This window comes from Dermacentor silvarum, chromosome 1 (assembly GCF_013339745.2).
Source record: "Dermacentor silvarum isolate Dsil-2018 chromosome 1, BIME_Dsil_1.4, whole genome shotgun sequence".
Lineage (NCBI taxonomy): Eukaryota > Metazoa > Arthropoda > Arachnida > Ixodida > Ixodidae > Dermacentor > Dermacentor silvarum.
Genome location: NC_051154.1, coordinates 46,622,264 through 46,650,044, shown reverse-complemented (window position 1 = coordinate 46,650,044; position 27,781 = coordinate 46,622,264). Strand labels below are relative to the sequence as shown.

The window sequence follows — 27,781 nt, the reverse complement described above, 5'->3', positions numbered from 1 at the left end:
ATAGATGACCGTTCATGAAAGTGGTTTGAGCTCCACAAACTCGATGTACAATCACGTTCCTAGAACGAAGTGTAGCTGTTGTGTCTGTCCTTGAAAGTGGAATCGAGACCATTTGATAAAGCATATCGTGCCCCTAGTCGGCGCTTCTTGGTAGTCTGATCTCCGATACCAGTTGTACATGATATTCATAGCGCAATGAATTCTGAATACTTTGGAAGGCTGCCTTCAGAAAAAAAAAAAGAAAAGAAGGAAAAGAGAGATAGTAAGAGAGGGCGAGGGGGAAGCGCTGAGGTGAATAGATTCAAGTGTCGTTCGGAGTTGGGGCAGAAGGCTTCGATCGCACCCGTAGAACTTGTCAGACAGAATGTGCTGAGCTTGATTCCAAGACACTTCGCCGGAATGAGAGTGCACCTGCCAAACCGTTGGTGCCAACGAAGCCGCCAATATGAATGCGGATACAGGTGTTGTGCACCTCGTGTAGGAACTGCAGTGTTGCTTGTTTCAAAGGTGCACAGCGGCACCCTGACCTTTAGTCAGGTGTATACCCTAGATTGGTACCCCACGAAGGTAACGGTGCACGGTCTTCTAACAGGCATAAAAGTCTACAGACGGGCAGGAATGGTGATTTGCGATGCTGGTGGCGAATGTTGTGCACGGTTTCACTCTAGGCAGGCAAGTAAGATAGCTCGACGGCAGCCGAGTGAAGTTTTTAGTGTACGCTCCCATGACGCTGTAGATAGATGCACGCATCGCGAGTCCAAGGCGAGAATGGAGTGCTTGGGTTTCGACCCTTAGAAGTGCACGGATGTTCGCCGCGGAATTGTTTTCCAGGACAAATGTATTGTGCTTCAGGAAGCGCAGAAAGAGCGCATTGTACAATTGCAACATCCATTACACTGACACGTACATCTCAGAACATTCAGCAGACAAATGCGAGAATAACAATCGCTGACAGCGTTTTTCTTTTCCATATATGGTATGTTATTGATTAGGTGATTCGAATGGAGACGGAAAATATTGACATTATTTTCTGCAACCCTGATGGGAGCACGGCTCAGTATCAAGTATGTGAGGGCTGCAGGATAGGCCCGACGATGACCCCGATAAATCGATGGGTTCTCTTTGGGATCATTTGGCCGTTGATGCGAAGGGCGTACGATGTACCATCGTGTTCCAGGTTTGCGGATGAATGCAACCAAAGAGCACTTTTCCGGTGAAAACTGCAGGCCTCGTTTATGTAAGTGCATCGATACCTTCATCGCGAAATTTTGAATTCAAGCCTGAATCTGTAGGCGTGTCTCCCCTGATGCCCATATATAGATGTCTGCATGATACAGGGTGAACTTGCGGTCGAAATTCCTTAAAAATAGGGACTCTGCGATAATTGAGAGATTTTCGCGGTGTTGCTTTTACCACATCGACATACATTTTAATATGACTGGAGGCGGTAATTATACAAGTAATTATGAAAATTAGATTAACTTTTTGACCGAAATAGTCAGACGATTGATCCTAATGCAAGACTTCAAGAGAGAGAGAGATAAAACTTTATTTTGTCCATGATGGGGTCTGGGGGCGGCGGGGGTTGGGAGACTAACCCCCAGGCCTCCCCTTCCTCAGACGGCGGCCAGCCCTTGTTTTCTGGCGGCGTCTTCGGCCATCCGGACGGCCCAGAGCTGCTCTTCTGGGTCCAAGCTGAGCAGCAAAGTCTCCCACTGCTCGGCCGTAGTTATGATGTGTGTAGTGTTAGTGCGGTGAGTGTTGGTGGGTGTAGCTTTCGGGCATGCCCAGATGATGTGATCGAGGTCAGCGCGGGCCTCGCAGGCTTTGCAGAGTGGGGAGTATGCATCGGGGTAAATTCGGTGGTATAGCACGGGGTTTGGGAAAGTTCGCGTCTGAAGTAGTCGCCAAGTGGTGGATTGTGATTTATTCAGTGTTTTGTGTGCTGGTGGGTAGCGTAATCGCTCTCTGCAGTAGTGGAGGAGGATTTCTCTGAATGTGACCATGCGGTCGCGCGCGTGTCCGCGGTGCAGAACTAAGGGCTCATCAGGACTGGAAGATGCAGGAGACGGATGATGCGCCTGGTGTGCGAGAGCTCGGGCGGCATCGTGGGCGGCTTCGTTTCCAGCCAGACCCGAATGACCAGGGGCCCAGATGATCTGTACGCGGCGTTGCCTTGAGGCGGGAGTGTCGGAGAGTATTTTCTGTGCTTGGGGTGCTATGAGTCCTCTTGTGTAGTTGCGAATGGCCGTTTTTGAATCGCTGATGATGTAGTGTGCATTGGTAGAGGCATAAGCCAAGGCGATGGCCGTTTCCTCTCCTTCTTCGGGTTGAGTGGCGAGTATTGATACGGCCGCGGCGAGGCGGTACTGCGAGCCCGCGACTACGGCGACCGCCATGGCGTTCTGGTGGGGGTATTCCGCGGTGTCCACGTAGGCTACATCTGCGGCGTGGTCGTAGCGCTTTTGTAGATGTTTAGCTCTGTCTGCACGTCGCTCCTGATTGTGTTCTGGGTGCATATTACGAGGTATGGGCGATATAACTAACTGAGCGCGAATGTTTGGAGGGACGGGTACTTTTGGTCCGAATTGGGTGGTGTAGGTTATGCCTAGGGTGCGCAGAATGTGTCTGCCCGTGGTGGAGTTGGCGAGTCGTTCATATTGGCTTATACGCTGAGCTTCAATAAGCTCGTCTATGGTATTGTGAAGGCCGAGGGCATCCAGTTTCTCGTTAGATGTGGAAATTGGAAGCTGTAGGGCTTGCTTATAGGCCCTCTTAATCATGGTGTTGAGTTTGAGCTTGTCAGTCGCATTGAGGTGAAGGTACGGGGCGACGTAGGTGATCCTGCTAAGGGCGTAGGTGGTTACCAGACGAATGAGGTTGTTTTCTTTCATGCCGTGATGTCGATTTGCGATGCGTGCTATGAGGCGAGTTGTTTGGTGTACATGACTATCTAATTGCTTGAGCATCTCCGTGTTTCTGCCGTTTTGTTGGATGCGTAAGCCAAGGATACGGATGCTAGGCACTGTAGGTATGAGTTGCTGATGCACGTGGAGTTGTATCTCGGGGGGATGAGGGTCTGGGCGTCGACCTCCCCACGTAGGCCTGTATAGAAGGAGCTCCGATTTCTGTGGGGAGCAACCAAGGCCGCGTGGTTCTACGTATGCAACAACCTCGTTGATGGCTTGCTGCAGCGTGTCTTGGATGTCCCCGTCGCTGCCCCCGGTGACCCACAGGGTGATGTCGTCCGCGTAGAGGCTATGCTTGAGGTTGGGGATGCTAGCTAATGCAGGCGGTAATCCGAGCAAGGCCACGTTAAACAGAAACGGGGACAGAACCGATCCTTGCGGCGTACCTTTGCTGCCAAGGTGAATAATTGGCGACTGCAGCCCTCCGATGGTGATGGTGGCAGTGCGACCTGTCAGGAAATCCTTGACGTAGTTATATGTTCGGTGTCCAACCTGGAGTTGTGCCAGTTGGGTCAGTATGGCCTCATGCGTGACGTTATCGAAAGCCTTAGTTAGGTCTAGCCCCAAGATGGCTCTGGTGTCCAGCCTCGAGCTTTTATCGCCATCGATAATTTGGTGTTTGAGCTGAATCATGATGTCCTGAGTAGAAAGTTTAGCGCGGAAGCCAACCATAGTATTGGGGAAGAGATCGTTGTCGTCCATATGTTTGTGTAAGCGTGTGAGAATGACGTGTTCCAGGACCTTTCCGACGCATGAAGTAAGTGAGATGGGGCGGAGGTTTTCGAGTAGGAGGCGCTTCCCGGGTTTGGGAATCATAATGATTTTGGCTTCTTTCCATTGTGGAGGGAGTTGTCCAGTTTGCCAGTACTCGTTAAAATAAGCCGTGAGGGCTGTTAGAGAATCCTCATCTAGGTTGCGAAGCATTTTATTAGTAATGCCATCAGGTCCCGGGGCCGAGTTAGGGCGGAGTGCGAGGATGGCTGCACGTACTTCTACTGAATGTATGGGCGCGTCCAGATGGTCATTAGCGGTGCCAGTGTATGCTGGAGCGGGTGTAGTAGGTTGAGGTCCTACGTAGCGGTCTATTAGCTCTTGAAGAATTTGTGCGTCCGTGCCCGGATGGGTGTGAATAATCTTTTGCAAGTTGTGCTGTTGTGTGTTCTTGCTGTTGGCCGGATCGAGGAGGCAACGAAGGATATTCCACGTTTTGGGTAGGTTTGGTTGCCGCTCCATGCTGTCGCATGTACTGTGCCAATTTTGACGAGTAAGTTGTTGTGCATAGTCTTCGATATGAAGGGCGAGCGTGGCAATGCGTTTTCTGAGCGTTCGGTTGAGCTTGTTGCGTTGGTATCTGCGCTGCAGACTGGCGAGGGCTTCCCACATATGCAGTAACTTGCTATCTGCCTCCTGCAGATTGGCTTCCTCTGGCACCGATTTAGTTGCTTCGCTCACATCTTGCAGCAAGGATGCGACCCAATCTTCCAAAGGCTGTTGGGTACCGGAGAGAGAGGTGATGGCTCTGGCCTGCCGGAAAGCGTCCCAGTCTGTGAGGCGGAGTTGACGGCCCTTGGGCTTTCGCGGGCCCGCTCGAACTGTGGTTTGGATTATATAGTGGTCGCTGCCCAAGTTGTCTTGTGTGTTTATCCAGTCTGCCTGTTGTATTCGTTTTGCGAATGTCAGGTCCGGAGTAGTGTCTCTGCTAACGCTGTTTCCCATACGAGTTGGACAGGTTGGATCCGTGACAAGAGTAAGACCTAGGTTCTGTCCGTCAAGCCATAGTTGTCTTCCCTTTCGGCGGTCCACCGGGTATCCCCATGCCACCGCAGGGGCGTTTAGGTCCCCTACAATGAGCAGGGGGGCTCCTCTGGCTACTTGATCTGCTTTGGTGAAGAGTCGCAGAAATCTATGTTGTTGTTTGGGGCTGCTATATACATTGAGGATGAAGAGGCTCTGTTGCGTGCGCTTTGCAGACGGGATGATCTCCAGGAGAATGTGGGCTGCTGTATCAATGCTTGTGTGATGTTGTATAACCGGAATGTTTCGCTTAACTAGTGTGGTTACTTGGGGCCTGCGTCCATCATCCGAAACTGCGGTGTACGCCGCGTATCCCGACAGCTTAGCCGGTTCTCCGGTCTCTTGTAATGCGATAATATCGGGGGAGGTATGCGGTGCGAGAGAGGTAATGTATTGCTCTAAATGTGCTCGTTTTCGCCGGAAGCCCCGGCAGTTCCACTGCCAAATGCAGTAGGTGGCTCGTTCGCGATTACTCGCAGCCATCTTTGTCGGGACGGGAGTACGGCTTCTTTAGGGGACCTGCTCTAGGACGGAGTAGGGAATTTTCCAACTCTGTCAAACGGGTATTGTGATTTTGAGCCAGGGTCGCGACCATGTCTTGAAAGGCTTTGTGCGTGACGTCCATTTTTTCTTGCCGCTGTTTTTCTCTTGCTGCAAAGGCCTGCTCAATTCTGGGTAGTAGTAGCGTTTCGAGTTTCGCAGTAAGGAGGGTGTCCATTGCGCGTTCGAGAGCCTTTGTAATGGAGGCGTCGAGCAATTCGGCGAGTTTGCAGTCTAATGCTTCGCTGAGTTTACGTTCGATCCGCTGTTGCAGCTGAGTGAGAGCCTCAGAGTTGACACTCCCTTCTGGAGTATATGCTGATGATGTCGCTTGTGTGATGGGTTCGAGGGCTTTGCGTTTGTGCGGGGTTGATTGTTGGATGGTGTGCGGAGACTCTGCTGCAGGGACAGGAACAATGTCTGCATTCGATGTTAATCGCTTGGGTGGTGTGTCTGCAAGTTGTGATTTGAGCTTAACGTTTTCTGTCTTGAGGTCTTGTATCTCAGCACGTAAGGATCGGAGCTCCTGCATGAAGCTGTGCATGGTAGCATCACTAACTGTGTTCACTGTGGTGGCTTTAGGTTGTGTGGCGTGACCTGTGTGGGAGACAATGCTGGCCCAGCTTACCTTGGGGGGAGCATCTTGGACTTTAGCTGTGGTCGCTCTAAGGGTGGCATTTCGTTGATGCTGCGTCGGTGTTGAATCCGGTCCGCCTCGGGAGTGGCTGCGTCCACGAGACCGGCTGCGTCCACGAGACCGGCTGCGTCCACGAGACTGGCTGCGTCCACCAGACTGGATGCGTCCACCAGACCGGCTGCGTCCACGAGACCGGCTGCGTCCACGAGACCGGCTGCGTCCACGAGAGTTGCTGCGTTCGGGAGCTAGTGGTTGGGGCGTCGACTTCAGTGTTGGCTGAACTGAGTCTCCACTTGCAGAGGTCGATGGCCGAGTCTCCTGGTTCGCTTCTTCTTGTTCCAGTCGTAGGCGTTCCCTTCGTCGTTGGAGTAGGAGGTGTGGTGTCTGGAAGCGGCGATGACAGGCCTTATCGCCAGTCGTGTGGTCCTTGCCGCAGAGCGCGCAGCAAGGTTGACAGGTATGATCAGCCGGCGGATTTACTGTGTCACAGCTCTTGCATTTCTTCTGGGTCGGAGTGGGGCATACATCGGCCCTGTGGCCGACGGTGCCGCAGATGTCGCAGACCTCAATGCGCTTCTTATGTAGATAGCATTTGTATTCTGCTCCACGATAGTAGACATGGTACGGTACTTGCTTTCCGTCGAATACGATGAGCACTGAATTCGTGTTGCCCATGCGTCGGGCCTGCAGAATTGTAGGGTTCTTCTTGTAAACGAGGCTCTTGGTAATGTCTTGATCGGTGTCATATGAAGGGATGTTATGTATAACTCCTTTGGCTGTGTCTTCCGGCGGTGTGGCGTATGCTGTGGCAGCGTAGCAGAGTGCTCCGATGGGGAGACTGCGGATGCGGCAGTATTTTTCGGCGTTAGACATGATTGGTGTGCTAACTACAATGACGTTATTATCCGCGCATGAGCGATATATGTCTTCCTCAGCTTCTTCGGTTGTAATGCCCGTGATCTGCAGTATTGAGTCACGTATCTGGGCGTCTCCTAGTTTGGACACGTTGAAACCGTCTCTTGGGCGAATGACGATCTTGATATCGTTCTTAGGAAGTCGCGGTTGCCGTGGGGCTCGTGGGCGGCGTAGGGAGGACTGCTGGGTACTCTCGGTGCGTACGCTTTCTGTTGCATGGAGGGAGCCATGTACGAGTAGGGATGATGCCTGCGTGGTTTGTCGTTGCTTGTGGCGGTGGCTAACAAGCCACCCTGCTTCAGGGGTAATTTCTTCGGGTGTTATGTCTGTGCCTTCAACCTCTACTACATCCATAATTAGGGGAGGGGCGGCGCTTACTTGATCTCACCGGGGTGCGGATCGTTGGGCGAAGTCCCCAGGAGCCGGGAAGACTGTAATATCGACGCCGCGCGCGTTCGCAGGTGCGGTGCCCCTGTTTCTCGGCCAGACGGAGGAGCTGAAGATCTCGTTAGGGTTAGGAATCGACGCCGTGACCGGCTCGAACTTTTGGTCGTAGAAACCCTTGTCCTGGGTCCCTGGCGTCGGGACTGCTCTTGATCGGTAGCTGACCACTTCCGGAAGCTGGTTCCGACGTTAGTTTGGGTCCAGCGGTGGTTGTTTGAGCACAAGAGATTAAAATGTACGGAGCCCATGCGAGGCGCGTGCGCTTTGTCAGCGTCGTCGTCTTCTGCTGCAAGACTTCAAGCCCCGTATTACGAGGAGATCACCCCTGGTTACAGACATGAAAAGAGCTGAAGCTAAAGGAATCACGCAGACGTCCATGAGTGACGTGACTGTTTACATGTCTCCGTTGGGCGAGCATGAAGTGAGCGAGATCACGGCTTGATAACGTCGACGGAGATGCGTAAACGGTCACGTCACTTATGGGCGTCTGCTAAGGGCCGAATTGCGGAATTGAAACCGGCTTCAATTACGCATTTGGGACATGTGCGCTAACGTGTATGACTGCAGTTAATTAGTTAACATCACATCGCGATTTGTCGCGCAAGTAATGTCTTCTAGAAATCCAGCTGATGCGACGGAATTGCGTTACCTTGCGACAGCTGCTATTTAATAAGTCTGTTTCCACTAACATAAAGCACCTGCTATATGCGCCTTCGGCGTTACGTTAGCGGCTTATAGATGTCCCGGAATTATCGGTCTGCCGAGCGTTGAGAACAGATTGCAGCAGCAGTGAGGCACTGCAAACAAAATCAACAACACATTGTGTTTACATAAGCACTATAGTCACGGTGGATAACACTGTACTCAAGAGGGAGCTGTCAATATAGGAACTTGAAGAGAAACAACATCGGGCAACGCTTTACAGGAGAGAAAGTGAGAGACTAATGATGCAACTTTCCATCGATTGGCCGAGGGCGCCAATGACAGGACAAAATAAAATCAAATGCGAATTATCAACAGGTTAACGTTTCGTTGTCGCTTTCGGTCGAGAACATTGCGCGTTACTGGCGTTCGCTACCCAGATTTTCTACCTTAATCTCTCCATAGCAACCCACTTATTAGAACAGAAGAGAAGTGGCCGGAATGAAAGTTATGGCGGTGTGACCACGTGCTCAACGGCGGCAGCGGTCACGCGGCGGAACTGAAAAGCTCCTAACAGACTCAAGCCGAGCTAAGCTCTGCCGTAAAGTCACGTAGCCATGCACAGTACCTTCATTCGTGTCTGTCGATGCGGACACTCCCGTTGTCACGCGCGCCGCGGATGCTGGCATGCATTGTGTGACGCGCTGAAAGGAAGACGAAAGGACGTTTGTTAGGGGACGCCGACGAGACGACAGTGGCGACGCGAGAAGCGTGTCGCGACACAGAAAGCCACCGCATGCAGTGGCTATACTATAATGACCGTACTCCATGCTTGGAGCAACCACAAACCTATTAGCTTTCTGGAACCGCCTTTTCTCTTTGTTTTCTTTAGTAATGGGTAGCTTCTGCCAAGTTTTCGCCGCAAAATAATTAAAGTTTTTGGTTGAAGTTTAAACATTTTTGTTCGCTTTGTTCTTCAACCAGACAGATTTATGTCGAAGGTTCACGTTGCACATCCGCATTGACAAAATAAATTCGGAGTAATCTGAAGTTACCTATTCATTATTTGCCTATGACAGGGGCAGTCATGCGGCTTAATGATAGCCAGCTTCAAACAACAACGGTGTCTACTTTCTAAAAGCAAACATCGTCCTACGAAACGCAAGGAAGGCGACAGTTGACAAGAAGTCAGGAGGTGGTTGCTCATCGACGAGCAGGGTTGATGCTCTCTTCAAAACAATTCAGGAAATACAATTCAGCAAAATATACGGTCGCGTGTCCCGGATGTTATACGAGTGCATACTAGCTGATAGATGATTCACAATGGAAACAATGAATTCACAATGGGTCCGTATTCACAAATATTTCTTGCGTTAGTATTGTTCGTTATAAGAGCAACTTTCAGTCAATATTGATGCTGCAGGACGTAATATTAGCCAAGATGGCCGACCAATGGCAATCACAAGCCTTGATTCACATACCTTAAAGGGGTGGAATGGAGGTGGGGGGGGGGGGGGGGGAGAGAGTGCTGGCTCTGAGCATGTGCATCCTGCGACCCAAGCAGCCAAAGCCAATGAGCAAAAAAAAAAAAAAAAAAAAAAAAAAAAAAAAAAAAAAAAAAAAGCACGGTACAGGACGGAGTCGAGACAGAGGCAAGCCGAGACGCATGCTGCGGCGACAGAATGCGAGCCGCAGGAAGTCGGCCTCTGCGCCTCAACCCAACGATGGGCTGACACGGCCTGGCGTGGCCGCTGACCGATTGGCACATATCCCGTACCTACTCCGGACGATTGATATGTTTGAAAATTCGCCTGTTTTCTAAACTAAACTGCATGACGATTTCGTTTTGTTTTTAAACAATTTCATACATACGATCGACAAGTGCGTGGTCACATTACGCTATAGGTTCGGCTAGGTTAGGTTAGGAGCACATATAAGAAAATTTAGCCAGATGGCGAAGTATAAAGGCAGTCCGTACAAGTGGATTTTGTTGTTTAAACTTTAAATGACCCACCAGGCAGTCCCGCAGAAATCTATGATGGCTAAGTGTGCACCCGTCCCAGAAACCCTCCCCTATATAAACACACCAATCGTTAGTTAAATCAACTGTGAGCACCTTTGAGTGGAGTTATTTGGGCTGCAGCTTTAGTGCTTGTGATGACAGTCTGGTCTGGCCGCATATTTCGTTTGAGCGTGTAAGGAGTAAAAATGTTATTTAGTATTTTTTTTTCTGCATTCGACTACACTTTCCTAAACAAGAAGTTCCGATCAGAAAAAAAAAATGAAGTCCGGAGAACACAGAAGAATAAACATTCGCGCGTCACTGACACCGACGTCCCTATACCGACGTCCCTAGTGACACCGAAAGCATAACTTGATCGCACTGCGTCCGTCGGAGGCACGTCCGTTTGACGAGAGCCCCTCCTCGGCGCCGATAGGCTTGGGGTATAGGTAGGACAAAGACGATGGTGGCCAAAGAAAACAGAATCCCACGCTTATTGCATTCACGGCAGCGCGCATCCTGTGACCTGGCTTTCCTCGGCGTGCGTGCGCGACCGATCATGCGGAGAGGCATGGACTCGCCGAGCGCTCAGTCCCGTCCAAGGTGTGGACCCACCCCCAAGGTAAGCACTGCTGCTCCGACCCATCTCTATTTTCTACGTACAGGGGGAACGTGCGAACTCTACCCGATTTCAGCGAGAAAGGTCGGCATCAGGCTGGTATCGAGCGCTTACCTTGTACGCGTGTGCGATGACTGGGAAAGTCAGCACTTGTAACAAAGCATTCCGCCGATATTTGCCGCCGGAGAGCGACCCAGCTCCGGCTTTGCGACGCGCTATAGATACGGGGTCTGCGCGCGTACACTGCTTCTCAAGAGGTAAAGCCTCTCGCAAAGCAGCGGGGGCGGGGGGTCTCCAATTTGGCTTCTATCCCTCTTCTCGCCGAGCTAGTCTCCCGACTCCGTTCGCCTTTCGTTTGCCCTTGTTTGTTTGGTAGGAAGAAAGCAACAATAAAAATTACGGCAGAGCTCATCTCACGATGAACGTCGACGGTAATGCGAATAGCATTCCAGCAATGTAGCGGCAGATCGCATACTCCTGAAGTGATGTTTATGTGACACGTATAGTGGTTATTCTGAGACGTTCATTGCTTCGGCTAAATGCCACATACTCTAAAATGGTCCCACTTAGCAATGGCACTTGCTTGCCAAGGTCACCCATGAGCATGACGACGACTGTATGACGCGCCCGCTGTGACGATGGAATGACGACAATGAGATGTCGATTCTGAAATTATGACGATGGTGTAACGACCACGAAGCACATACCTGGTGGCCCAAGCAAGTAGACAACTTGGGCCACTGGGTCGGCGTAAGAGGATAGATAGATAGATAGATAAGATAGATAGATAGATAGATAGATAGATAGATAGATAGATAGATAGATAGATAGATAGATAGATAGATAGATAGATAGATAGATAGATAGATAGATAGATAGATAGATAGATAGATAGATAGATAGATAGACAGGCTCAAAACGGCTGAAGTAGGCAAAGAATACTATTCGCGTTAAAACACGTATTCTGGCGGCATTCTAAATGTCACATGCAAACACCACTCGATTCCTATCAGCTCCCCCGTAGCAGACATGCACCATTCTCTACAGGAAAATGAAATGAAATGAAATCAAGCCATGCACTTATAACAACTATGCCTCTGTTCGCGCGCATCGCGTTTTCATTGCGCGTCAAAAGCGACTATACCGCGCAAGCCTGCATTTTGCAATTGTTTAGTGAAAACCAGTGGTGTAAGATTGCAACAGTGCGCCAGACGCGCAAGCGAGCGATCGAGTATACTCGCAAGTGGCGACGTACGGCGGATTGTGGAGTGGAGGCGACGATAAAATCACACGCATCGAGACGGGCGAGGGAAGGCTACGAGCGACAAAAGGTTTTTCGTGCGATGGGGCGGGTCTGGGGACTTAACAAAACGTGACTGGCGTAGTAAGCTGAGACCTATCGCGGCAGACGACCCGCTTGACCAATGTAGGCCGCGCCGACAAGTTAGTGGAAAGCGGGCATAAACGCCTGAAGGGCCTCGAATTCACGTGTCTTTTACCGCTTGTTTGCTTTCGTCCTCGATACGCTTGCTCTCTTTCTGCCAGATGCACTCCCAGATTCACATACAGCTCGACACAGCTTGCATGCATAACTGCTGTGCCGAAACAACGGTAAATGGAAAAATTAGGAGTATGGAGGATTTCTTTGAAAACTATATATTGCTAGTTCCCCGTGTACAAACTTACTCTCTAGGCAGATGGCTGAAGGACTGCAAGCGCCATTGAAGCCATTAAACTTATATTGAATTAAGAGTAGTCAAAAACTGTAATCTCGAAAAACGCATTTGAAGCTGCAAAGAATGGCCCTAAGCTCTTAGTTTACGAGGGAAAGCTTGTAAAATTTACGCTGAGTGAAAAGGGAAAAAAGAATTATCGAAGCTGCTCTGCTTGGCGGACAGTTGGACGTTCTCATGAAAGTGATGGTGGTTATTCTTTCTGGGTGGAAAAAAAAAAACACTTTCATAAAGACCGTTTGCCTCCAAGTGTGACTGAAAGGATTTGCAGTAGGAAGTACTGGGGTCAAAATTCACAAAGCATTTCGTCCGTAAGTGATATTTGTCATCGCATGGTCAGTTGCTTTTGCTGAAATGTCTAGCATCAGGGTGGAAGTTTTTCTTGTGAACAATTTTAGCGTAAGACCTTTTTTTGTGTGTGAATACGAGCCCAATTCTATTTGCACACGGTGCCTCTGTCGTATCGTCTTGCTAATCAATCGCCGCTTCAGGTGCTCCTTGACGAACTTGAGCTAGAAAGGCGCAGATACTACGCGAATTGGTGAAGCGGCGATGTTTGTTGCGGCGCGGTATTGTGGCAGCATATAGCATGCACTCGTTGAATGACGGCTGTCGCCCCCTGAGAAAACAGGCAGAACATTTGCATCTTGTTCCACCTTTAAGTTGTGTTCTTTCTTCTTGCTTCTTTCTTTTATTTTTATCAACATCACTACATGCGCCCAGAGGACACTATTGTAGAGGGGGTACATTACAAGATAAACAAAAAAAAATGCATGATAGCTATGAAAAACAAAACAAAAATCGAACATCAAGTTTACAAGTTTATTGCTTCAAAGTGGTTACAAGTTTTTAGAGATATGAAATGCAAAAGAAGGTGCCATTGTCAAAGACTGTATTGGGATCTCCGTGTCAGTGTCAATATCAGCTACACGACACGTGTCAGTCAAAGTAAAAAGCCACAAGATAAGAGGCGTAGTGGGCGTATAGGTTAACACTTATGTATCCTGGGGCCATATAGCGTAAAAATATTCCCCAATCTCTTTTTATTCCAATCTCCTGACGTCAAATTTGCGTAAACACCGAAGCAAGCATCGGGCAGTGACCCCCAGCATTGCTTGAAAAGCCCAATCAAACGCGCTACTCGTTTATATTGTCATTTTCTTTTGCTTTCAAAGCGAATAGCATTGCCTACATTGAGCAGTTTTTTTTTTATCTAATTGGCTGAGAAGAGGCGAGGAGCACGCTCAAGTGGAGAGAGTTTCGATGGGGCCGAGCCAGCACGGTGAAAGTAGATAACCGGATGAGGAGGGTGGTGCCCTTGGCGCCTGCGATTGGCCCACTTCCCCGTACTTAGCTTGTGGTGACTGGTCGAAAATCGGAGCGGCGTGCAACGGAAGGTTAAAAATGCCACTAAAAGGGATCCTTAGCAAAGAAGAGTTGGCAGAGCGATGTTGTATACGTGCCGAAAGGTCTCGATAACGGCATACTGCCACGCAAAATGTTAGAGCGCAGCGCTTGAGTGCTCGTTCCTGTAACGAGCGTCGTCGGCGGCGTAACCAAGCGAACGAGCGCAGCGAAAGGTGAAAGCGAACGCGGAGCGCAGCGCGGGGATGAAAGACGCGAGGAGGAAAGCGGAGAGGAATGTGCAGCGCAACCAGGAGGAGGAAAGCGGAGGAGGGTATGGCGAAAGGGTGGGGAGGAATGCGGAGTGCCGGCGGCGACCAGGCATGCGGCCAGCGCGGAAACAAAGCGCTGGCTTGGGCTTCGGACCCACTGCGCATGCGCTACGTCGCCTGCGGCGCCGCCGCCGCTAGAGAGCCACGCATTCCTGTGTTACACGCGTTTCTTTCTGAACAATGAACGACGAAACCGTTGAAACTGCTTTGCCGCTGGTGCTAAACGATCTGCCCGAGCAGAGGCTCAGCGCCGCCGCCAAGAGCACCCTGTCGTTCAGAATGAAATTATTTGCCATAATATATCGCGAATTCAAAACACCTAAACAGCTGCGTTCGAAATTCGCATTAGGGAGTATCGTAACCGTCGGGGAATTTCTAACAGCGAAGCTGTTTAAGCCAGCCGTAATTTGTGGTGCGTAGCCGTGGTATAGCTATGATAACCTAAGAAGGAGGAGGAGGAGACCGCGTGCATGCGCACGCGGTCTCCTCCTCGCCAGCTTTTTGCCTTCCCGACCCCTGCCTCTCTTCTCTCCGCGGCGCGCTGAGCCAGGAGAAAAGGAAAGGCGAAAGCTTGCACTAGGCCGCGCAAAGCTCAAGACAGCGAAGCTGGCCGATTGATATCGAGAGGCTAGCCTCCAACGCGTTCGGCGTCGGCAAGCAGCAGCGTTCTTGGCACTGTACCAAACTTGGTTTGCCTGCCTGCGTTTGTGGCATGCCAGGAGCGCTGTCGCTCATAGGCGCCCACGCGTCCAGCGCTAGTCACGCGAAATGTCGCGAAAGGGAAGGTACCTCCGAAAATGATCGCACCTTCCTACATGCGTAGTTAAGTTAAACCAAGTTAAGACCTACCAGGGCAACCAAGTTCATACCTAGCAGTAGCAGCCAGTAAGCTTCGTTGTGCCTAAGCTTTGCGCGACCGAGTGCAAACTTGCCTGATTTTTTTATTATATGCAAATAAATCCATACTCCCCGGCAGCTCCGAGTAGCCAGTGCCACAGCGACCGGTGGGCAGCCATCTTCTATTCCTTTCGGACCGGGGCAGGCTCCGGCTATTGAGCAAAAATGTCCGTTTCGTTCGGCATATTAATGCGTCTTTAACGCGTACACGCCACTTTGACGCGCAGAGCTCTCGGGGTTTTGTGGCGTCGCGTGACAGACAGGTGAAAGGGGCGCCTTTTCAGCTAATGATGAAAGAGGCGTGAAATCGGAAATTATTTTTCTTTCGTTCGGTCTAATCATGCATAATCAGTGTGTACATTTCATATCAGATGGGGCGTTTTCGCGGTTTTCGCGTGACATACAGGAGCAATGGGCGGTGGGTCGAAAATTTCTTGGCCAGCGCGGAGGCTCATTGCATGCAGAATTGGAATAGAAAAATTCAAAGCCGTTCCACTACTGTGAAGATGGAAGCCAGCGAAGCTGTGAGTATGGTGGGTCTGCTATAGTGAATATTGGTATAGTGAACTTATATATTATCATTATTGACTATATTGAGCGTCTTCGGTATATTCGTCAAAGAGCAAGGACATCGGCGTCTTGTTTTCGCCCGACGCGATGGCCAAGTAGTGGGTTTGCTACGCTAATTAAGTCCGCCTCATCGTCATAGACTAGCGTATGAGCCATAGCGTTCATAGCCGCGGCACACTGCACGGCATCATCAGGATCCTGGAAGATGTGGTTCCATAGTGAGTCCAAAGGCCAACTGCTGATAACTGCGCTAGCCCGATCTCTACGCCACGAGACAAAGGGGCACAACGATTGGTGGGACGTGCCACCGCCGAGTATCGCGACACTTGTGAAAGAGGCATCGGTGGGTGCGAGGGGTACGTATAACAATGGTCCATCCATCATCCGTTTTGACATCTGTGCTAAGGCACAACTGGCGGGAAACCGCCAAGCACGTGAAGCCAATGCCAATGCTGATGATGATAGTTTTTTTCTACACGCGGACACGATCCTGGGGAACCTAGCCCTTAACAGCTTCACAGTAAAAATTTGGAATAGCTTTACGTTATAGCGCCCCTGACTGCGTTTCATGCAAATGCCGCTTCAGTAAGGCGGCACTGGACGTGGTAACGATAGTATCAGGTAAGTTGTTCCACTCGCATATTGTGTGCGGAAAATTTGAGAGTGGAATTCTGGAGTGTTACGTGCCAAAATCACGATTTGATTATGAGGCACGCCTAGTGTGGGACTCCAGATTAATTTTGACCACCAGGTGATCTTTAACGTGCCCCCAATGCACGGGACACGGGCGTTTTTGCATTTCGCCCCCACCGAAATGCGGCCGCCGTGGCCGGGATTTAATACAGCGACCTCGTGCTTAGCTAGCAGTGCATCACCATATACCCAAAAGCCACCGCGGCGGGTGAGGTAAAAAAATTATGACTGGAGTGCGGCACCTAATTTACCTAATTTTCTTACTATTATCCCTTCGTTGGGAATATTGTGTGGGAGGCTTCAAGTACTTCTGGCGATCGATGTCGAGGTTGGCGTGGGCTAACTGGTTCTGAAAGGAAAGCCTGAAAAAGCGGCGAAATGGTTCTAATGGATCCCACAATAAACATTTTTAATGCGAAAGCATTATATGACCCATGAAGCGAAAAATCCGGCGTTAACATCCGATGGTACCAAAACCCACGTGACCAAGTGATGAGGTCACGTTCAAATGTCAACAAAAATCGACTTGGCCCACTCCCAAAATTTGGGTGGCCTACCCCCAAAATTGACTTTGCCCAATTCGAAAATTGAGTTGACCCACGTTCCAATCCGACCTGGCCCACTCCCATAATTGACTTTGCACAATCCCAGAATTGAGTTGAACCGCGTTAAAAACCGACTTGGACCACTCCCAAAATTTGGGTAGCCCATTCCCAAAAGTTACTTTGCACAATTCGAAAATTGACTCACGTTCAAAACCGACCTGGCCCACTCTCACAATAGGTGACCCGTAAAAGAGCGAGGGATTCTGGGATGCGCCGTCTGCTCGCTGTTTCCGGTTCGAGGAAGCGCAGCCGCCGCCATCGCTTCGCCGTTGAAGCCTATTGATGCGCTTGCATTCCGGCTTTGTCGCCCTCGAAGATTACCCGGTTGCAGGCACCTAGCAAAACCATGGTCGGCTGTTCAGCCGTTGACTGCTCAAATTCAAGTGTTAAAGGTAAACTCATGTCACTACTGCCTTGCAGCATCCCTTGCTGGGTCAGCCGTGCACAAGCACTGCAGAGAGAAAGCACTGATTTAAGTATCTGAAAAGTTCACGAATTATTTTGAGGTTACCACTCCTCCCTCTTCCGTGCAGCCTCAGTTGCCTTTTCGTTGTGCCGGAATGAAGACGGCACATAATCAATGTGCTGAGGATCCTTGCTGGGTGCACCTGTCTGTATTTAACTGATTGTTAAAAAGGGGGTATTTGTACAAGAAAGTTAGTAGACGAAGTTATTCGCCAAAACACTTGCCTGTGACGAAATGATCTTCACATATTCTGGCTCCTAGGTTCGGTACCCACAGCTCGCCGTTCACGGTCGCTCGTTTGACGGCAACTGCCCGTTTGTGTGCTTCATTTCATGAAAAACGAAACATTTTTTTTTTCCTTTCACGGAAGAGTTCGCGCACCCTAGTGCCGAGCAGCCAACCATAATCACGTTGCTGAAGCGTGTTTTCTTTGCGAACAGCAGGAAATCGCACTGTAGAAACTGCTGACAAGGCTGAACGAAGCAACAGAAGCGCTAATCCTCGAACCGGAAGTTTCTAGCTGACGACATCGTCATTTTGCTATCCACCTATTGACGTGGCCCACCCCAAAATTTGGTTGGCCCACCCTCAAAATTGACCTTGCCCAATTCGAGTACATGACCAAGTGATCACGTCATGTGACAATGTCGCGTGACATGGACGTCGAAATAGCATGGATGTCTCGACATGCCCAGAATGCTTTCGCATTCAGTGCACGTAAGGAGACTTAAGTCCTCTGTAACGTTTCGACGGAATGAATTAGTTGCAAAACTTGCGGCTCAATCTTGTCATTATTTAAGTGGTACTGAAATTTTCAGACATAGCGTTTGCGGCTGAAACGGGTGTAATAAGATTAGAAAGATTTAATTTCATATTGTATTTATCACACCACGATAGGATCTGTAATTGAGGTTCTTTTGTAAGGTGGTGACCTCATCTAAACAATTAATTTCTCGGTATATATCACACAGTCATCTGCATAAAGTCGGATTGTTGATGAGACATTCAGACCGATATCGTTGCTGTAAATTAAGAATAGCCAGGGCCCCAGTACAGACCCCTGTGGCACATCTGATGTGAAAGCAGCAAGTTCAGATTCCGAGCCGTTTACAACTTTTTGGAAACTGTCATCGAGATAGTTACGTACCCAGTTAATATTTTCGGTTAGGCCTAGGTGAGAGAGCTTAAGCAATAACAGGGAGTTCTGTATTGTGTCGAAAGCTTTTCTGAAGTCTAGTGTAATACAGTCGATCTGCTTAGATCCGTCATATGCCAATCAGATATGCAAAATTTCTACTAACTGTGTAATACAAGAATGGCCTCTTCGGAACCCATGCTGGTAGCGGAAAAATAAGCTATTGAGTGCCAACAGATGATATATACGGATGGATAAAGAATGTGTTCTAAGATTTTGGAGCGTCTACTAGTTAGATATACTGGCCTGTATTTGGAAACCTGTCATCGAGGGCTACTTCTATGGATGGAAACTATATTCGCTATTCTCCATTCTAATGGTAACAGATGATGATAAAGACATGTTAAAGATTACGACCAAATATCTGGCAACAGCAGTTGCGCGTGCTTTTAGAACATAATACTGAACTAGGTCAGGACCGGGTGTTGAGTTGGGTTTTAACTCTGGAAGCAGTTTTATTACGCCATCAAACGATATGTAAATGTCAGGCATATTCGGAAGATGAACGTGGTCAGTCTAAATGGGAAGGGTATGCGCACTGGGCCAGAAAAAACAGGGTGAAAGTAATGTTTCAAAAGATCGGACTTACTGACATTATCGGTATAACGCATTTTTGTTCGGCGGGATAATGCTTTCATCCTTAACGTTGCTTTTAACAAATTTTCATAATTCTTTATGGTTCTGCCTAACTTTTTCACTTAAAGAAATGAAGTAGTTATTTTTGCCTGTTTTATTGTCACCTTAATTTCCTTCCGAAGATCGTGTAGCTTCTAATATAATTCATTACTATTCTTAATTACGTACTTCCTAAAGAGGCGGTTCCTTTTATTTAGCAAAGACCTAATTTCACGAGTAAAGCACGGTTTGTTAGTACGTTCACTACTTTTAATGTATGTGATTTCTGACGGTATGTGCTGATTAACGAGCGATAAAAAGTTCAGATTTGATTTGTGCGCGATTAGACGTATTACACACAAATGGCTTCAGACAACATGAGGAACCAGTCCGAACACCAAGTAAAACTTCCTACTGGGAGTAAAATTTTGCGTGATTGCATATCTCGGAGGCACATACAACACACTAGAGGCTTCAGACAAGAGGTTTTACGAACTTGCGCAATGGCTAACTATAACTTACTGTCGCATGCAAAAGAAAAAAAAATGGCGAATAATTTTATTCTGTACCTGGTTTACTTATTCGGGAAGCGATAAGTGAAATACGATCGTTCTCAATGTGCTATAGTTCACCCAACTGGGTCAACAGGTTGAAACTTTACGTACTCAAGGACGAAGGCAGAGAAACGATATAGACGCGCTTCTCTGGGAAACGATTACATATATCTTAGTGGCGTATAATACAAACTACAAAACAATAAGAAATGGCAACAAGCTTAAAAACGGCAAGGGGGCGAAATAGAGGGTGAAAGCACTCACGTCAGTTGGCAATCTGATGATCAACCACTTGCGCACATACTGAAGATTTGACATCGTCTGTTATGAGCCGGCGAACCTGTTTTACAAAACGCTCTCCTAACGAGCACATGCACGCAATCATCGAAATATCCAAAACCAAAGTCCGCCGTCAGTTCACTGCCGCGTCGGAAGTACTTTGTGCATCGGCTAAGCGACTTGCGGGTTATGTGCAACAGTCATTTGCACTCAACTGGACTGCTGGCCAAACGTGTCTGCCCAAGTACAAGTACGTATTCGGAAGACTCCAAGACTAAGGCTCCTGGATGCATTGCTTTAGATATTTTTTTTTCGGACGTTTATACATATATAGGGATTTGAATCTCGAAACGCGCTGGGCGTTGCAGAAGACCATAATAAACACACATTTTGCACTGTACAAACATCTGATGTTGACACAGCTGCAGGGTACAGAAGAAGCAACCATGTACAACGTAAAAGACAGCAAAAGATTAGACGCTTTCCTAAAGCGGGTGCCAATTAAGCCCTACCTTATGTTCACATTGTTTTGTTTGCGTATATAGACAGGAGTATATTCAGCTCCCGGGAGATACGCATAGGCCGAAATAACTGGCGTCGAATTATTCGTACAATTTACCTGATTACGCATGCGGCACCGCGAAGAGCGGCTCTTTGTCCAACCCCTAGCTCTGTGACGTACAAGCGTGGCGTAAGACGAAGCTGCCGTCGCACTTCCCTCTTGCGGACACGACCTGATTCCGATTGGCGTTTTGCGCAACTCCCCACTGGACGCATAGTCACTCGGGAGCAGGGGCGAGACAGATGGCTTTATCACGCCGTATGGCGAAACTTTATTAATGCGAAAGCAATATATGCCCCGTTAAATCCGGCGTCGTCAGCGTCGGATAGTAAAAACACGTCGAAAATGCTCGGATTGACGTCAAATTCCCCAGAAAGGTTCCTATAAACAAATTACACCAATGGCTTTGAAAAGAAACTATGCTAAAAATAGTGCGCGCGTCGTTGCACACGTCACGTCGCACTAAAGGTGTGGCCTAGTGCGTGCGTCATTGGGCGCGTGACGGCGCAGCCAATGGGAAGGAGGTGGCATCACGTCAGGAGCTTATAAAATGAGTGTATTAAAAAAAAAATCATGAATGACCAATGGAAGGCTGCTGAGCAGTTCTTCGAGTTATGAACTCCTCGCGGGCGAGCTTGTCGCGTTTTAACGCGAGAGCGTTAAGGGCCCCGTGTCGCAGAAAATCCGGCGGCGTTGTGCGTTATAGAAAATTATATTTAGGCGTATGTATATGCCACGCCACGATATATGGCATGCGGTATATGCGAGTTATATTGTGACACCATCCTATCGCTAAATTTGCTCATGCCTTGTCTTACATTCTTGACAAAGTTATTCCTCGGAATTTTGATAATGACAGCCCACAAACAAATGTCATGAAACAAAACACCGACAGCGCGTGTTTTTTTTTTATGTTAAAATCTTCTCAGACTGAAATATTAAAAGTGCGAAACAATAACAGAAACCTGAAAATGATGTAATCTTTTTTGTGCGGCTGTGCACTACCTCCGGGATCGGCCCACGTAAGCGTCCGCATTTCTACCAGAAAGCTTGCCTTCGTGCATAGCGTTCGCCGCCAGCGTTTCCCGGTAAACATTATGGTCACATAAGTTGCAGAACTTTTTGTTGGGCTAGTTGGTGCATGTTACTAAATTATTTAAAGCGCCAAACAGACGACACAAGAAGAGACACGGACGAGCGCTTACTAACAACTGATGTTTTATTGAAAGAAACACACAATATATAGGCATATCTGGCGGCGTAACTCACACGTTGTCGAAATTCACATGGTAACCAGGCAAAAAGGCGATAAATAGATTGTAAACGATGATGAAACTCGAATAAAAGATGACATATGCGACAAAAACACGTGGTGTATAGAGCCACAAGACCATAAAAGATAATGGTTAAGCGATACACAAAACAGCGCAGTAACCCCATTAGAAAGCTAACGATTAAGACTTTTTTTCCAGCGCATGCAGGCGGCGCATCAACGTTCTTAGTTCTAACCAAGGGCTTCTAAAAATGACAGTTCACTTGTATACAATATTTTTGACGGTTCGCTGACGCACTCCAGGCCCTTCCTTTTAATGTGGAAGGCTTCCTTCAGCTCACGGGCAACGCTGTCTCGACTTCTCTCCAGGACAATGCTATCTCTTAGGCGAGGCTTGCACCCGCACTCTTTGCAATGGATGGCCAAATTGGATCCAGTCCCTTTCTCTAGTGAGCGTTCATGCTCTTTTAGTCGTTCATTCAAACATCGCCCCGTTTGTCCAATGTAAACCTTTTGGCATGAGAGTGGAATTTGATAAACCACCCCTTCCTTGCAACTGACAAGTGGATCGGTATGCTGGGTGCCGCAGGTCGTGCGTTTTGTATCTTGGTTGTTGACACGAGCGCACAATATAGCAAGTTTTGAAGGGGCTGAAAAAACTACCGGGACTTTGAATTTACTCGCGACCTTCTTCAGGTTGTGGGCTACACGGTGAGAGTATGGTAAGTCCCGGTAGTTTTTTCAGCCCCTTCAAAACTTGCTATATTGTGCGCTCGTGTCAACAACCAAGATACAAAACGCACGACCTGCGGCACCCAGCATACCGATCCACTTGTCAGTTGCAAGGAAGGGGTGGTTTATCAAATTCCACTCTCATGCCAAAAGGTTTACATTGGACAAACGGGGCGATGTTTGAATGAACGACTAAAAGAGCATGAACGCTCACTAGAGAAAGGGACTGGATCCAATTTGGCCATCCATTGCAAAGAGTGCGGGTGCAAGCCTCGCCTAAGAGATAGCATTGTCCTGGAGAGAAGTCGAGACAGCGTTGCCCGTGAGCTGAAGGAAGCCTTCCACATTAAAAGGAAGGGCCTGGAGTGCGTCAGCGAACCGTCAAAAATATTGTATACAAGTGAACTGTCATTTTTAGAAGCCCTTGGTTAGAACTAAGAACGTTGATGCGCCGCCTGCATGCGCTGGAAAAAAAGTCTTAATCGTTAGCTTTCTAATGGGGTTACTGCGCTGTTTTGTGTATCGCTTAACCATTATCTTTTATGGTCTTGTGGCTCTATACACCACGTGTTTTTGTCGCATATGTCATCTTTTATTCGAGTTTCATCATCGTTTACAATCTATTTATCGCCTTTTTGCCTGGTTACCATGTGAATTTCGACAACGTGTGAGTTACGCCGCCAGATATGCCTATATATATTGTGTGTTTCTTTCAATAAAACATCAGTTGTTAGTAAGCGCTCGTCCGTGTCTCTTCTTGTGTCGTCTGTTTGGAGCTTTAAATAATTTAGTAACATAAGTTGCAGTTGCCGGGAAGCGTGAGAAGCAGTCAGGCATCTTTGAATGCTACCGCGTTCCAACTCTTAAAGGCGAAGCTTAAGCTCCAAGTTTTTGATTTGGCCTGACCGAGGCGCAGTTAGGAGAGCTTGCGCGGACAAGGAACGCGCGGAAAAAGACATTTCACCAAAGGGACCATCATGCTTTCGCATTCCCACACGTATACGCAGTCTTAAGAGTATCTGACGAATTTTTTACGCCGCCCTACAATACGTCACAAGGGAGTTGCACCGTGCATGAGCCGCACTTCGCGGTGCTGCGTGCGTAATCATGCAGGTAAATTGAACGAATAATTTGACCCCAGTTATTTCGGTGTACATTGGCATTTTGAAATGTAGAAACGCGGAACCAGACTTTTACGAAAACTGCCTTCAACTTTCCATGATAAATATGGGATGTAAATATATAATTAGCTTAATTAACGAATGAATTGATCTTTCTTTTTTTTTTCTTGCAAATGATGTCTGCCTGAGCAGACAATTCATTTCTGGTGACGTAATTGAAGTAAATTTTGCAGATTATTTTTTGTTCTTTTTTTAGTGTTCGGATTGAAAGATCTATACGCCCGGTATATCCCTCATATCAATGCAATGATCTCCTATGATCTTATAAGCGTCTCATGTGAGCTCATATTGTCACGTTGTCGTGACGGTGAGGACCGCAGTAGCAAAAACTGCGAATCGCGATAATATGATTAATACACGCGTCCATATAATTGTAGAGGATTATTATAGATACGAGCAATATGGAGGGGGGGGGGGTACCAATACTTTTTTTTGATGGGGTAACACTACCACAGCTTCAGCGCACTTGCCGCGGTTATGGTACACGAGCTTAGTGGTTATGGCGTTCTGCTGCCGAGTAGGTCGCGTGCTCAATTTCCGGCCGCTGTGCCCGCGTTTAGATGGGGGCGAAAGGCAAAAATGCTCCTGTACTTTTATTTAGGTGTAGGTTAAAGGAGTCCAGGCCATCGAAATTATGCCGGAGTCCTCTACTACGGCGTCCCTCCTAATCCACTGTGCGGTTTCGGGACGTTAAACTTCACATTTCTTTTCTTTTCTTTCTTTCTTTTTATTTTTTATTATTATTATTATTATTATTTTTTTTTTTTGAGGCTGTGGTGAAAAAACCTGCTGTTAAGCCCCCCTGCCAGACCACCAAGGGGCAGACGGTCGGACGCAAAACAATAACTACAGGTCCTAGTCTATTGTGGCATCTCTTTCGCGATCGAAAAAAAAGAAGTTAATCTCTCATCAATCGATTCGAAAGCCCCGTCACAAGGCTACGCTGCCGCACACCTACTACAATTCTTTTGATTACGCATGCAGTCCTGATCTGGCGTCTTCCCCTCTATGCCCTTTTTGTGGTGAATTCTCAAAGTCGAAGCCTCACATTTTTTCCTTCTTTTTTTTCCTTGTCAATCATTTTCTACTTTGCGAAAAAGGACCTTCGAAACATCGTTTCGTCGAGTTGGCCTTGACGTAACAGCTTCCATGTTGTATTTGATCGGATGCCTCGACTGTAGGGCACAACGGCAGGATAAGTGCCAGCGATGGAAATGCTCGGAAAATGCAGACTTCATTGAAAGTTCCATGCAGTTACCTAGCTGAATTCATTCCTTTGAGTTTCTTTATATCTTTTATTTTATTCAGATTTACATTATTCTACACCATACAATCAATTTTCTTTTGACACCAGTCTGCCTATATATGCTCAACTCATGTTCCTTCATGATATATAGTACTTTAATTCCATGTATTTGTGCAACCAGATTCTAGGCCGAGCCGCCGAGTGGGTGGTCACACGCTATACAACCACAAAAGGGGTGATATACTATATTGCTTTATAGCTGCTGCTGCTAGCGCTGTTCCTACTACTACTACTACTACTACTACTTCTTCTACTACTACTACTACTACTACTACTACTACTACTACTACTACTACTACTACTACTACTACTACTGCTGCTGCTACTACTACTACTACCCCTACTACTACTACTACTACTACTACTACTACTACTGCTGCTGCTGCTACTACTACTACTACCCCTACTACTACTACTACTACTACTACTACTACTACTACTACTACTACTACTACTACTACTACTACTACTACTACTACTACTACTACTACTACTACTACTACTACCGCTCCATTCGACAGTTTAAATTCAGATAAACATTTAACTTTTGCCGCAAGCTGCCTGAGCACAAGGGCGCAGCGTCAAGGGTGACTTGGGCGTGGTCCTCCTCGAAAGGTTATAGCAGCTCAGATGTGCTCCGATGGGGGGCCTCCTTGAGGCCGTTCTCCTTTCCTCAGCGAGTGACCCGCTCCAAGGTTTGATATACACTGACACCAGCTGCACCGCTCCTCCTCCGCGCGTGTTCTGCTTGCTCCAGTTTTGCCACGCTCTGCCACGCTCGGTTTGTCCTCTCGTCTCGCTTCTGCAGCTTAGTTGCGCTCGACAATCGCCCGCTATTGGAACAAAAACGTTATAGGGTGCTGGGCCATTCGCACCGAAGGCCAATGGCGCTCCGATGGGTGAGGGCGATCCGCTTTATAGGTGACGTGACACAATATACGGGGAGGTGACGCACTGTTCTTGCACTGCTTACTTTTTATTATTATGTTTTTGTATTAGTCGCTGAGGCGGAAAACACGAGCGTTTTCTTTCGCATCAACCGTCTGTTGACGATTGGCCGCCATCGCTAATGATCGCTCGCTGTCACGAATGGCCGGCGCCTGTTTTTGCTTACCGCTAGCAATTGTTTTGTATATACCTATATACATCACCATAATCGACCGGCAGGAGCAGTGGATAATAATAACATAAATGAATAGGGCGAAAATAATCGTTATCATCATACATATCCTGTTCAGTCATGGAAGAGCTGTTATGATGGCAAATCTCATTTTCCCATGTTACTTTTTTTTTCTTTATTCAATCCTTCCTCAATTTGTCGTCTTATTTCCTTCACCCAGCTGTGTAACGTAGCCAACCAAAATTTTCCCTGGATACAACGTCCCTTCCTTTTCGTAGTACTGCTTCCAGCTTCGCTCTCTAGTTGTTGTTGTTGTTGTTGTTGTTGTTTTGTCGCGTGTAGCTGTTATTCGCCCATGGAATCGGGCCCATATTCACAAAAAAAGTTCTTGCGATGGAAGTGTTCGCAAGAGCGGAGGTGTCAGTCAATCGTGATGTTGGAGATACTATACTCAGGTAGCACGAAAGGGATACGTTATGCTGACCCCCCCCCCCCCCTTTTTTTTTTTTTTTTTTTTTCACCGTTTATCCGATACAATGAAAACGTCCAAAAGAAGACGCGGAATAGAAGCTCATACTAATCTGATTTTAAAACATCGCCTCCGTCTAGAAAAACTCCGTCTAGAAAAGGGATTTCCAAATACCTAAGAAATCTCCCTGAAACCACTGTGAAAATCCGTTTAAAGACGCTTTCAAATCGTCGTGAAGAATTCGGTTCGGTGTTTTGCTCTTATTTTTGCAGCTTAGCTTTACTATTTTGTACAGTGGCAACGGAAAAATATCAGCGCGACTAACCAGCGATTGGAGCGGCCGAATTACGACACGTGGCGCTGCAAACGAGTACCGGGCCGTTCCCACTCTTCACACTCGAGGGCACTTCGACCTACAATGTGTGGTTTGCAAGTGATTATTCGGTTTGACGGCTGGTCAACGTACGAACCAAACCTAAACAGATCGTAATAATGATCCATAATCGCGCTGCCAACGATGTTGATAAATGCTTGCTTCGCCACGTAAAAAAAAAAAAAAAAACGCGAGAGAGAGCCCAGCACTCTCACTATCTGGGCATGTGCCTACACAACAGCGTCACTTATCGCGATTTCGCTGCCCCGGTCCGCGGTCACTTCCCTAACCATTGCCACAGCACGTCCGAAAGAAAGCTCTCGACCGTAATAAGTAGATGCCCAAACAGATATTGTTGAAGTATGATTTTATATTGAAATTCACAGCACTTACAGTACACTAGTTTATAAGTATTGTACCACCGACAATGTAAAAATGAATACAAACTTTCACGAACACAGCAGAATGGAAATGTAGAACAAGGTAACAAGGCTCCGAAGATAGTCATATTAGCGGAAACTTATTTTAATATGGTGTGGTAAACTACAACCAAGTAAAAAAAAATGCCTCCAAGTTTTCACAGAACACCTGAAATGTTTATCAATAACAAAGGCCTTTGATAGCTTTTTAATATACTTTTTTTCAGTACTATAGTACATTACAGGTAGCAACCTGTCATCAGTGGCAAAAAAAAAAACTCCTTTTTTTTTCTTATTTATTCACACTGTAAGCCTTCTCAGGATCATACAGGAAATTGGTACAGATACAAATAAAGGAAGTTGGTACAACTAACGCGTCAGCACATTGCAAAAAAATATCTAAAAATATAGCTTTTCAAAAATGAATAACATCGAGACATGAAAACAGACATTTTGAAGAAAAGATGACTATAGACGAAAACAAATGCAGGCTACAAAAAC

General features: G+C 47.6%; 2 protein-coding genes across 2 annotated transcripts in view; one reads left to right on the top strand and one right to left on the bottom strand.

The window, feature by feature from the left end:
• LOC119462195 (uncharacterized) overlaps window positions 1-10,778 on the bottom strand; it is a 125,907-nt gene extending 115,129 nt beyond the window's left edge. Inside the window, exons 1-2 of the mRNA XM_049667476.1 lie at window positions 10,677-10,778; window positions 8,570-8,645 (exon numbers count right to left, since the gene is read on the bottom strand). The gene's annotated coding sequence lies outside the window, so the exon portion shown is untranslated. The remainder of the gene's footprint in view (window positions 1-8,569; window positions 8,646-10,676) is intronic.
• The window catches only part of LOC119462165 (cyclin-Y-like protein 1), a 55,282-nt gene continuing 38,042 nt past the window's right edge, over window positions 10,542-27,781 (top strand). The window contains exon 1 of the mRNA XM_049667546.1: window positions 10,542-10,565. The gene's annotated coding sequence lies outside the window, so the exon portion shown is untranslated. The remainder of the gene's footprint in view (window positions 10,566-27,781) is intronic.